The sequence below is a fragment of the Coregonus clupeaformis genome, chromosome 25 (assembly GCF_020615455.1).
Source record: "Coregonus clupeaformis isolate EN_2021a chromosome 25, ASM2061545v1, whole genome shotgun sequence".
Classification (NCBI taxonomy): Eukaryota; Metazoa; Chordata; class Actinopteri; order Salmoniformes; family Salmonidae; genus Coregonus; species Coregonus clupeaformis.
Window position 1 is genome coordinate 30,963,808 of NC_059216.1, and position 13,397 is coordinate 30,977,204.

The 13,397-nt window shown below is 44.4% G+C and overlaps 1 protein-coding gene across 2 annotated transcripts in view; it reads left to right on the forward strand.

Annotated features, from left to right (window-relative positions):
• kiaa0586 (KIAA0586 ortholog) overlaps window positions 1-13,397 on the forward strand; it is a 107,839-nt gene that overhangs the window by 24,582 nt on the left and 69,860 nt on the right. The window lies entirely within an intron of this gene.

The window sequence follows — 13,397 nt, forward strand, 5'->3', positions numbered from 1 at the left end:
AACAAGTTTAGACTGTTACAAAATCTGGGTCACTGGGGTATAACGAATCATTCCTTTATTTTTGTGTCCATCAGTCCCGTGTAGCTCAGTTGGTAGAGCATGGCATTTGCAATGCCATGCTTGTGGGTTCGATTCCCACGGGGGGCCAGTATGAAAATGTATGCATTCACTAAAAAACTGTAAGTCGCTCTGGATAAGAGCATCTGCTAAATGACTAAAATGTAAATGTATATTGCTCAACCATTTTAACAATTTAAAATGTTATCCCTAACATAACATTTGCTCTAATTGGAGATGGCAACCTTGACATTAATATGTGGTTGAAAAGTATTTAATATTCAAATGTGTTTATTACACACACACCTTGCTGCAAAGCCAAATTAACCATGGACTCAAATATACTCATATATATATATATACACACACACTGTATATCAGATGATGCCATGTTTATTCATAACCTCTTTCAGTATGTCAAAGTAACATTACCTTACATTTGACAGGGATGGTTCCAGCTTAAATATTTTAACATTTTAAATTGTTAACATTTTAATCATTTAGCAGACGCTCTTATCCAGAGCGACTTACAAGAGCAATTAGGGTTAAGTGTCTTGCTCAAGGGCACATCGACAGATTCCCCCCCCCCCAAAAAAAAAAACGGAGTATCACTTAGTTGCATCTATCTGAATGGCAAATAGGTTCCTTGCACTGGATATACCCACACTTTCAACGGCTGTGCCTCTCGGCAAGACAAAAAGAGGCCTCAACAAGTTGGCATTGAATGTCATGTTGCTCTCCTCTCCTCCTTGTGCTTATAACAGTCAGCTGTTACGGCATGCTTCTCACTATCGACAGCTCATCTTTCTGATGGTTATAGTATCGGTGCATGCTCAAGCAGTACTACGATTTCCCCATGTTTACGCTGTGTGTGTGCGTCTGTGAAAATTCTTGCACATGCCTCAGTATAGCCCAAGGGAAGGCATTCCTGGTTTACAATGCAGCAGGCAGGCGGTCATTTGACACGGTTCCTCACTGTTCCATTGGCCGGTGATAATATAGATATATAGAGCACAGTTGGTGCATGCCTGTTATGTAGCCGTGAGTCGAGCTTAATAGCCTAGCGCTGCTCTGGGTTACGGAGACAAATGGTCCTGTGTACACACAGTCTGCAAGAGGCAGCGTGGTTCCCAGTCCCACGTGGCTCTGTGCCATGGAGCACATAGAGCAGGTAGAGACTGTGAGGGCAGATAACCACATAAATACCAACCAGGCTCAACTGGAACCTTCTATACGTGAGCTCGGGGGAAGAGACTAAGACAATGGCTGCTATGTATGTCCTGGAAACATCTCAAACCAGTATCCTTTTCCCAAGAGCACCAACCGATGTACATATACTGGAAATAGAGAAGAGGAGCTTTGATACGCCCGTTGAAGAATATTTGGTCCTGTGAAGGCAGCAGCCCAGATGTAACCTTGGCCTAACATTGGGCTGACACGTCTGTGTTTAGATGGGTTCTCTCCTCCAGCCTGTGATTGTTGGCGGCGGCGGCCGTTAATACAGTATCATCCCTGCTCGTAGGTGGGTTATGAGATGGTTCGGTTCTGTAGATAGAGAGGTGAGAATGACTTTTCCTCAGAGACTCATTTACATTTGACTCCTGTCTTCTATGTAATGTTCCTGCTCGACCGACTGCCGTAGTTAGTTTTGAATACTCTGTCCTGGTTACTGTCCCTGTTTCAAAGTAGGGTTTTTACCTCCTAGGGAATACTATGGTCAAAATAATTGGTTGCCAGAGGAAGATGGGGTTGTTAGTGTCGAGTTTCTCAAATTTAGTTCACACAAATTGGCTCATCAATTCGAAAAGAGAAAGCAGCTGTCTGAGTAAGCGACAACCCCACACTCCCCCGCCCTTTTTCCAAGTCTGATTTCAAAACAAATGTCACAATCTCACACTCATTTTCTCACTAAGTCTTTCCTTTTAGATCTCCCAGACGGCATTATCCGACTATAGTATATCCAAAACAATCTCTCTGTTTACCAACATGCGCGTATCCCCAACAAAAACAGGCTTATAGAAACCGTAACCTAGGATTGAGGCGTTGAATCGTAGCTATGGTGCATTGCAGTGCTTCAGTCTCCAATGGCCTATCTATCCCAGGTGCTGTGAGGCAACAAAGCACCTGGTTTGGGACAGAGCATGTCTCTATTGTCATGCTAAAACAGAACAGAACTTCCATGGTTAAGGTGCCCTTGGCTGTCTCAACACTTTAGGTTGCAGTGTGCATGCTAAGGAGGGAGTAGGGAGGCACCTACTCACTCAGGGAGGGGTCTCTCTCCCTCTTGCGCTCGACCTGTTTAGAATTCACAAGACTCCTCACCCGTTACATTCAAATGCAGCCTCACACACACAAACGTCATCTCACCACCACCACCGCTGCCTTCGTACTCTCTTCTGAATTATCTGAGGTAATGAACGAGAGGCTAGATTGCATATAGAATAGCTGATATGTTGAGTGAAATCACGGAATCTGTTTAGTTGATAAACACCTTCTATAGGTTGTCTGGTGACAAGATGAGCAATGTGAACTGAAAAGGGACCACATTTTTATGAAAGTGTCTGGATGTATATGCCCTCCCTTTGCAACTTCTAAGAATTGCACTGATCACATATCTAATCGTCTCGAATACATGATTGAAAGTATGAGCATTGTGAACGTCCGTCCGTGGCTGTTAGTGCAAGCCGAGCAGAGCGAGTGCAGTGTCATGGGGAGTAGCAGGCAGGCTGGTGTCGATGGAATTGCAGGGGGTTTCTGCTCCATCACATAGGCCTAGGAGGGGAGGCCAAGCGAAAGAGGTCCTGTTGGTGCCACAGACAGACCCCTCTGTTCCACATTCACCAAGTGTTGTATGTATCCTGAGCTTAAGTGGTTGACTGATATCTCTAATGCCTTGAATGATGAATTGCACAATTTCTTTAGGTATTGTAGAATGTAGATTTTGTAAATTCTAGTTTTTTTTTGACGAGGTTAAAGGGGATTTTGTGTTATTGCCCTGCATAACCGCTTAATCAGTTCATTCCGGCACCTCTTGTGACTCATTTATCTCCAGAGAACAAACTTATAACTGCTCATAACAGTAGCTACATGATTATGAATATGTTCTTCCATGACAGTGTAGAAATATAATTCCAACCATTTCTCACAAACCTAGTCTGGAGTGACCAGGCTTTCAGAGTGGACTGTTTCAGCTTACATTCTCAAATCACATCGGTCTGTTTTCCTTCTGTTGGCCAGCTAGGGATGCCAGTCAGTCTCCCCCTCCTCCCATCCCCCCTTTCTCCCCAGTCAGGAGAAGTTTCCAGCAGATGGAAATACTGCCTTCCCAAAGGTTACTCTGCAGTGCCACTGCTCAGCTCTGCTGTTGCCATGGGTTACCAGCCTTGTTCAAAACATTTATTCAGGAATGTGCTGCCAGACACAAAGGGGGGAGGGAGGGAGAGAGAGACGCAAGACTGGAGGTTAACCCTGCGTGTGCTGGAACGACAATTTTTTCCCCCTTACACAGATTCTCTCTTTTTGGTTAATTTGCGTCGTGCCTCGATTCAATACTTGTTTTTTCCTTGCGTCGAATAAAATGTTGCTTGCTTTTGTAACTTTGCATTCGTGGAGGAAATTCTACATGAACCAAATAGCAACAAAACAATGTTCATGGCATGCATGTACATATTCGGTGCATATTATCAAAGTATATGTAACATATAGCAGATAGTTTAGAAATGCACAAAAATCACAGGTCAGCTTTGAAACCCCAGCTACCTTTATTCTCCTAGAAACAAGCAAACCACTTTCATCTGGTCGGGACTCGAGCATGCTGTTTCTAGGGGGAGGGGAAGTGTGTGTGGGGAAAGGGTTTCTCATTTTGTTTTCCCTCCCAGTGTCTCAAAGCCCAGCCATTTATAGATGGTGATGTCAGCACTATCTTTCACAGCCCTGGGCCCCCTTAGCAGATAATGTATGCACTCAAACATTCCTCTCTGGCGAATGAGCTGCAGGCGTGTGCCTCCCTCCTGCCTCTTTGTGCGAAGCACAGCCGCAGCGCAGAGAGGAATTTGATTGGCCCCTTTTCATTTTTTTTATTCCCACTTTTTTCTCCTTCATCCTCCCGCCTTATTTCTCAGAAAAGAAAATAGAGCAGGAAAGGAAAGGCTGAGGTTGTTTATATTGTGATCTCGTTTCAGGGCGTATCTTGTCTTCACTCACTTGATTTGATAGTTAGCTGGACAAATTAATCGATGTTGAATGCGGATTTTCTTTGTTTTTATCACCTTTTGAGGGCTGATCTGCAATATCATACACGTTTTACATATATGCATTTAATCATATGTATTGTTTCCACTAGTATATTTTAATTTGAATAGAATGTGTGTATTGTATACGTCTGTCCAATTGGCCTCTTTATCAAATTGGTTGGCAGAATTATTTTTATTTTTTTTAAACTCTGGTTTCCTAATTGTCCAGTGCTGATACCCTTTGGAAAGAATTCCAAAACATTTGCTTTTCAAGGCCCTCCCTCCTGGAGAAGCAGCCTACTGCAGCCATTCTGAAGTTTCCCGCCAAAGCTTAGAGGGGACCCCCTGTTAGTGGGGCACAAATAGAGGGGTGTTGTTTTGGAGACACTGACAATAAGGTCACCAGTTTTCTCCTCTAGTTTCAGATGCTAGCCCTTTCAGATTTGATTAGTTTCTCTCTGTCCCAGCTGAAGTTAGCTAGTCCTATTATACTCCTTATTGCATAATTCCTCATTTCCTCCTCATGTTTTTAGAGACATCTGTAATTCTTCTCTCATGTTGAATGTGAGGAAGCTGGAGAAGGGAAGGGGTTAACTCCCTCCTCAACACTCTGGGCTAGTACTGCCCCTGCAGCCCCTGGCATGCAGGCTGGAGAAATGTAGCTCTTTCATTCTCTGACTTGTTTACACCAGGTTCTGGCAGCCATCTTAGGCTGCTGCCACAAGCAAGGGAAGGGGCACTGAGCTGCGTGCTGCTCGGGTTTCTCCCCAGCCCTCCAAGAGCACAGAGTTCAGACGGCAGACTGCCATGAATATCAGCTTCTACTGGGGCCCACTGTTCTCTACAACATTCATCCCACAGATGAGAATGTTCTGTACATTCATCCCTCACGGATACAACGCTATATCTGCCTTTTTCCTGCACGCTCCCTTTCTCTCTAAGCTTCTGTATGATATTTTTTGTTTGCCAGATTTTTCTCCACACAGGTTTCTTGGAATATAAGGCTCTCCTTTTGTCTTTTGTTAATCCATATTTAGAAAGGCTTGACTTGATAGCACATCCCCCGGGGGAGTCAGTCGACTGTGTATCAGGGCATCCTTTGTCTTGGGTCTTGACTGGTCTAACATTGTGATAACAACCACATAATGAAATTAGTTAACACGAAGAGCACAGCATTCCCTTGGTTAAGAGAACGTTACTCTCTCATTGGGAATGAAAAACACTCACCTCAAATCAAATTATATATGTCACATGCACCAAATACAACAGGTGTAGACTTTACCATGAAATGCTTTCTTACGAGCACTTTCCCAACAAAGCAGAGTTAAAAAGTAAGACAAATTAGCAAAATAAAAAAGGAAATAGTAACACAATAAAATAACAATAACAAGGCTAAATACAAGGAGTACCAGTACCAAGTCAATGTGCTGGGTACGAGGTAGTTGAGGTAATACTGCATGTACATGTAGGTAGGGGTAAAAGTGACTAGGCAATCAGGATTGTGTGTGTGTGTTGGAGTGTCAGTGTAGTATGTGTGGGTAGAGTCCAGTGAGTGTGTGTAGCCAGTGCAAGAGAGTAAGTGCAAGAAAATGGGGGGTCAATGCAATAGTCCGGGTAGCCATTTGGCTTGGAGGTAGAAGCTGTTTAGGTGCCTTTTGGTCCCAGACTTGGCGCTCCAGTACCACTTGCTGTGCGGAAGCAAAGAGAACAGTCTGTGACTTGGGTGGCTGGAGTCTTTGACAAGTTTTAGGGCCTTCCTCTGACATCGCCTGGTATAGAGTTCCTGGATGGCAGATGCTCTCAAGGTGCTCTCAATTTATTTTTAAATTCTATTTCACCTTTATTTAACCAGTTGAGAACAAGTTCTCATTTACAACTGCGACCTGGCCAAGATAAAGCAAAGCAGTGCGATAAAAACAACAACAACACAGAGTTACATATGGAATAAACAAAAACGTACAGTCAATAACACAATAGAAAATCTTTTATACAGTGTGTACAAATGTAGTAAGTTATGGAGGTAAGGCAATAAATAGGCCATAGTGCCAAATAATTACAATTTAGTATTAACACTGGAGTGATAGATGTGCAGAAGATTATGTGCAAATAGAGATATAGGGTACAAATTAGCAATGGTGCAGCTGTATAACTTTTTGAAGATCTGAGGGCCCATGCCAAATATTATCAGCCTCCTGAGGGGGAAGAGGCATTGTTGTGCCCTCTTCACGACTGTGTTGGTGTGTTTGGACCATGATTGGCCCTTATTGATGTGGACACAGAGGAACTTGAAGCTCTCGACCCGCTCCACTACAGCCCCGTCGATGTGAATGGGGGCGTGCTCGGCCCTCCGTTTCCTGTAGTCCATGTTCAGCTCCTTTGTCTGAGTCATGTGTTTCAAGTCATATAACATATAACTGCAACAAGCGTTAGGATAACTAGGATGTAGCTATGGCCTAGTTTTTACATCAAGTAGGCCTACATGTCACCACGCTATTCATTTTTTTTTGCATTGGCAACAACCGCAGAAGAGCGGAAGCTCACAGCCTTGTGTCCTCTCAGGCATGGCAGAATTTCCATATCTAAGGCCAGGCCACAGCGGCTCTCTGTTGACATTTGGAATTCTCTCTCTGAGGAGTTTACTCTGACACTCTCCTGATATTTCCCTCTGACTGTTTGCTGTGAATTATCAATGGAGGATGACTCCTTGTGAAAAAAGCTTTCTGAGGGGAACAACAACCCCCAACACAATCCACACTGACTGACCGCCTTTCATTCAGCTCTCAGTCCAGTTCACTGCTTTTGTTTTGTAAATTGCAACAGTGTGAGACTCCTTTCCCTAGCCCAAACAAACAGCATGTAATAGAAAGTGTTGATGTAGTGTTTCCAAAACATTACATAGAGAAAAGGAATTGCAGATTACATGGGATTATACCTGCATTATACAGTGGGGAAAAAAAGTATTTAGTCAGCCACCAATTGTGCAAGTTCTCCCACTTAAAAAGATGAGAGAGGCTTGTAATTTTCATCATAGGTACACGTCAACTATGACAGACAAATTGAGAATTTTTTTCTCCAGAAAATCACATTGTAGGATTTTTTATGAATTTATTTGCAAATTATGGTGGAAAATAAGAAATTTGGTCACCTACAAACAAGCAAGATTTCTGGCTCTCACAGACCTGTAACTTCTTCTTTAAGAGGCTCCTCTGTCCTCCACTCATTACCTGTATTAATGGCACCTGTTTGAACTTGTTATCAGTATAAAAGATACCTGTCCACAACCTCAAACAGTCACACTCCAAACTCCACTATGGCCAAGACCAAAGAGCTGTCAAAGGACACCAGAAACAAAATTGTAGACCTGCACCAGGCTGGGAAGACTGAATCTGCAATAGGTAAGCAGCTTGGTTTGAAGAAATCAACTGTGGGAGCAATTATTAGGAAATGGAAGACATACAAGACCACTGATAATCTCCCTCGATCTGGGGCTCCACGCAAGATCTCACCCCGTGGGGTCAAAATTATCACAAGAACGGTGAGCAAAAATCCCAGAACCACACGGGGGGACCTAGTGAATGACCTGCAGAGAGCTGGGACCAAAGTAACAAAGCCTACCATCAGTAACACACTACGCCGCCAGGGACTCAAATCCTGCAGTGCAAGACGTGTCCCCCTGCTTAAGCCAGTACATGTCCAGGCCCGTCTGAAGTTTGCTAGAGTGCATTTGGATGATCCAGAAGAGAATTGGGAGAATGTCATATGGTCAGATGAAACCAAAATATAACTTTTTGGTAAAAACTCAACTCGTCGTGTTTGGAGGACAAAGAATGCTGAGTTGCATCCAAAGAACACCATACCTACAGTGAAGCATGGGGGTGGAAACATCATGCTTTGGGGCTGTTTTTCTGCAAAGGGACCAGGACGACTGATCCGTGTAAAGGAAAGAATGAATGGGGCCATGTATCGTGAGATTTTGAGTGAAAACCTCCTTCCATCAGCAAGGGCATTGAAGATGAAACGTGGCTGGGTCTTTCAGCATGACAATGATCCCAAACACACCGCCCGGGCAACGAAGGAGTGGCTTCGTAAGAAGCATTTCAAGGTCCTGGAGTGGCCTAGCCAGTCTCCAGGTCTCAACCCCATAGAAAATCTTTGGAGGGAGTTGAAAGTCCGTGTTGCCCAGCGACAGCCCCAAAACATCACTGCTCTAGAGGAGATCTGCATGGAGGAATGGGCCAAAATACCAGCAACAGTGTGTGAAAACCTTGTGAAGACTTACAGAAAACGTTTGACCTGTGTCATTGCCAACAAAGGGTATATAACAAAGTATTGAGAATCTTTTGTTATTGACCAAATATTTATTTTCCACCATAATTTGCAAATAATTTCATAAAAAATCCTACAATGTGATTTTCTGGAAAAGAAATTCTCATTTTGGCTGTCATAGTTGACGTGTACCTATGATGAAAATTACAGGCCTCTCTCATCTTTTTAAGAGGGAGAACTTGCACAATTGGTAGCTGACTAAATACTTTTTTCCCCCACTGTACTTCCAACCCACAACAGCCAGCCAGGGCCTACATCACCTTCATTTCCAATGTGATGATAAGTCTTTTGATAGGCTGTGGGGGATGGGGACCTGTTACCAGATCTACTGACACTTCCCAGCTCTATCAGAGCCAATAGGCTATCGGACCCCCCACACAGTGTGTGTTTGGTGTGCTGTAGTGCAGCTGCAGTCACCTCCCTCCGAGTCCCTTCATCATCTCGTCACCTGGGTCAAGTGTGGATTTTTCCCTCTCTCTCTCTCCAAACATCTGTTGTGTGAATGGGGCTGCGATGGCTGATGCTAATTAAGAGGTGCTATAGCTAGCTGCCTGTCTTGTCTATCTACTGTCAAGCAGCAGATGTGGCAGACATCCTCTCACACTTCCTCATACAGCCGACAAAAGTTTTGGAAAAATAAAGTTTCAATGATCCTTGTTGGGTTTCTGTCATGAACTAATAAATACAGCTACTTTCCGTTGAATTTAGTTTAGAAATATGCTGTTGATACTTTTCACCAATAGTAGCCTTTTCACATTTACACTACATAGAAATGTATCTTGCAAAATGGTGTAGTTTGGGGCTGGCTGCTATGGGGGTAACAGCATTGGGCTCTAAGCACAATTTGGGGCTGGCAGTGGTACATTATGTATTCAGAGAGTCTCAATGCGTTCAGGCAGCAATAGAGTCTTGGACGGCCTGGACTGCCCCTTCAGTGCCAAAAACACATGTTATTTTTATATGAGAGACAAAGAGCCATACCTCCCCTGTCCAGCTAATAAAGACAGTAGCCTGTTCTGTTCTGTTTTGCAGCAGTCAGCAGTATAGTGTAGTAGCTGCCTGAGCCCCACTTTCCCCTTTCGCTCCGCTAGCTACATACTATGGAAATGAGAGTGTTTTGTGGTTTCGCAAGAATGAGCTGCAACTTTCCCTAGAGGTCAACATACAGCATGCTGCTATATGCTGATCTGATTCTGTACCTTTTGTACTGGAAAACAGATCCGCTAACAAATGAAATATGTACATAGTAAATAGTAATTTCATGCATGGTGATGTGCTGTATGACATCATGTCGGAATACTGTACCAATTTGGAGAATAACTGTATTATGTACTCATAATGATCAGTTCACATCTATCACAAGGAATACTTGGCAGTAAGGTATATAACTAGTTACCTAACTGCCAAGTAATAGCATCTGTGTATGGCATGTAGTTATTTTGATTGCAAGGGGGGATTACTTTTCAAGCAGCATGCAATTATTGAATTCCATTTCCTGATTGAAAGCAGTAAGGTATTATCATTTGTTATACACACACACACTATTATAAATCAAGACGAAGGGTAGTTCTAGCCTTCTCCCTTCCTCCTGCAGTAACCCCCTAGCTACCTGCGGTAAAGGGAACAGAACATCGTCTCTGTCATGAACTGTTGTGCACTAACCTAACCGAGCCACAGCACTGCCACCACCAGATGCCCGTTACCATGGCAACCGAGCCATCGGGTGATGCTGATTGGATGGCGTGGAGGTGGGTTTTTTTTGTCACCTCAATACTCTCCAAAGGATTGTATTTTTCTACTGCCGCTTTTCTCCCTCCAGAATGAATTTGAATGACAAGGTGAATGATAGTCTGCTGCACCCTGTGAGCTCTGCTATCTTTCGGATTCATTTAAAAACCTGATTACCACAGCACCTGATTATAATGGAGGTTTTGTGATGGATTCTGAATATGAAAAATGAATAGTTTTGTGTGCTTCTCTAGCCTGGTAAGAGAGGGAAGTGATAACGGAGCCAGGTAGTGGGTATGTTCCATTATGCGATGGGAGGCCTATTTTTGTCATATGAATGGATAGGTCTCAATGCACAGCACATCTGACCTGACCATTTCTCTACTCCAGTTGAGAAAGAATGCATGTGTTTCAGCTCTACCCAGGTGTAAAAGACATTACAGAAACTCAGCCAGAATGAATGCTAAATGAACACGGTGCTTTCCTGGTTTACAACAGTGAAACAAGGGCTATGTCCTAAATATCACCCTATTCCCTATATAGTGCATATGGGGCCAGGTCAAAAGTAGTGCACAATAAAGGGAGTAGTGTGCCATTTAGGACGCAGACAAGATGTGTCTTAGTTATTTCCTGAGGTAAAATAGTAATTGCTCATCTGAGGTCATGTTTCAGATTCATGAGGCTCATTCATCTCTAAAATGCACTAAGTGTTAATACATTCCCTCACAGTGGCCAACACAGAACTGCCTGTGTATACTGCCAGGAGGACTCCTACAGGCCATTCCATGGTAGTGCGTCCACTGTCCAGCCACATGACGCATCCAGCCAGTGTGCTGCAGCCTCCCTGCCTGTCTGTCGTCTGTGCTGCCTCCCCCTCAGTGTGATTAATGGAGCTCTGTTCATCCCCCTGCCTCCCACTCTCCTCTCACCCCTCTCTGGACCACTGCTCACCCCCCACAGGCTGCGCTCTGTTTACCTGAAGACAGTGGACACACTTACTCTCCGATATTTCTAGGCAACAGACATTTCCAAGTTTCAAGCCTCTGGTATAAGAGAGTGTCTGTGGTATACCTGCTGTATTCTCTCCAAACTGTTTTGGCCGTCATACCCCGTGTCTCTTGGAAACCTAAAAGTAAATAGTGGCTATTCTTACACCACTACTACCTACTGTCTCACCGTGTGTGTCCGTTCTGCCAGTCATGTTAACAGAGCTGTGGTTCAGGCTAATTCTGGCCCAATGCTGCAGGGGAGACCGGAGCAGTCCGCCAAACATGGCCTAAAAAGGGCCGGTCTGTTTTGTTAACAGCATCTTAGGTTACCCAAGCGGAGAGAGGACTCAGGCACAACTTTCTATTAGGTGTGTTATGATGATGGGTGAGGATGTGGAAGAAATGAGACGTTGTGGCTCAGAAATCAGCTGTGGAGTATCATATAATAACTTAGTTTGTAGCCGTGGTGGCTGGGTCACAAGAGAAAGAAAGAACAGAAGGATAGATGGATGTCTGGTTGCTGCTGGTTCTACTGCTGTGGATCGTTCCGGTCTGCTACCCCTTCAGCCTCAGTCTGTCAATGGGAAGACTTTGCTCTGGTCTGCTCCTCTCTGTCTCAGCTCTGTTCTCTGCTTGGGGGGAGGAGCAGCCAGCCAATGTCATTTTGATGTGACGAGCAGAGATGACACAGGCAGAAATAGCCCCCCGCTTACTCATTTAGCCGCTTGGTCCCAGTCTGCCCCAAACCCACTTGGCAGTTAACGTCTCCTCAGCCAATCACTGCCAGCTCTGTTGCTAGGTAATGGCTCCCTGGCCTCGCCTTTAAGGTATGCTAATATGCTGCTGACTCTGCCACTGGTGCCTCCTCTCGGTGATGGGGAGGACTAGGAGATGCCTCTTACAAGTGAGTGTTTGTCTTTCTGAGAGGGGAGGAGAGGAAATTGAAATGCAGGCGAGAGGATGACATGTCGAGGTGGAGAAAAACAAGGAGGGGTCTGACGAGAGGGACTGACGGACAGAAAATGGAATTGGGAGGAGGTGGAAAAAACAGACCTTTTCATCTCCTAAGGTTCACGTCCACTGAATGAATCACCACAGCACTTGATGATAGGACAAACACCTTTGGATAGATGGGTGGGTGTATTTTACCAGCCTGGCAGTGCAGGGCACAGGGCTAGAAAGACAGAGACTCACTGTGGTGTGAAGACATTCATTGAGGAGTGTGTTTTCCAATTTGCAGTAGATATGATGTATTTAAGAGCGTCTCTGGCTCTGCAGCACTCAGGTCTGTGTTCAGTTCCACTCCCTGTAATGGATAATATAACTCTGCCTGCCTGCCATACCCGGCCAGTCACAGTCCCATTCCCAGACAGCCTGTTAAATACAGCGGGTCCTTTGACAAGCAGGCAGGCCTCTCAGTCACTATATTAGGCTGTCCCTCCCTGCCTGCTTGCCCCATTAAACCGATCTGCAGCTATTAAATCAGCTTGTACTGTTCTGTTCATAGCCAAAACACATGGCTATGGCATCCCTTACTATGGGCAGATCTGGAAGCTGTTATGATTTGACCAGTTCGAAATTCTGCAATGCTGTATGTTAAGGGTTCATGTATTGAACTATTTTAGGCAGTTGGAAATGCAAAAAACACAATTCTCCTTTTGTCTAGCTAACTCTGTACCATATTATTGTAGGTATATTAGACACACTGGCCTAGCACACACTCCTTGGTTGTGGTAATACACACATGGCTTCACTTGTAGTGCTAAAGGATACTCATTGCTGTTATTGAGGAGGATTCATTTACAATATTCATACATTGAATTGGGAACAGATGACTTGGAGAGGGAGGGATGGGGGTTGATAGTCTGTTTAGTAGTCCATTTTCAAAACACCTAAGGACCCAGCAGCACGATGTGGACGGATGGAATGGGTTCAAATTCAGAGATGCGGCATGCGATAAGAAGCCCCATTATGATGCGTTCCGTGACTGTGTTTATATTTAGGAGGAAGAAGGAGCATGTAAGGCCCGCTGCATAATTCCAGCCTCTTTATCCAGCAGCAGAGC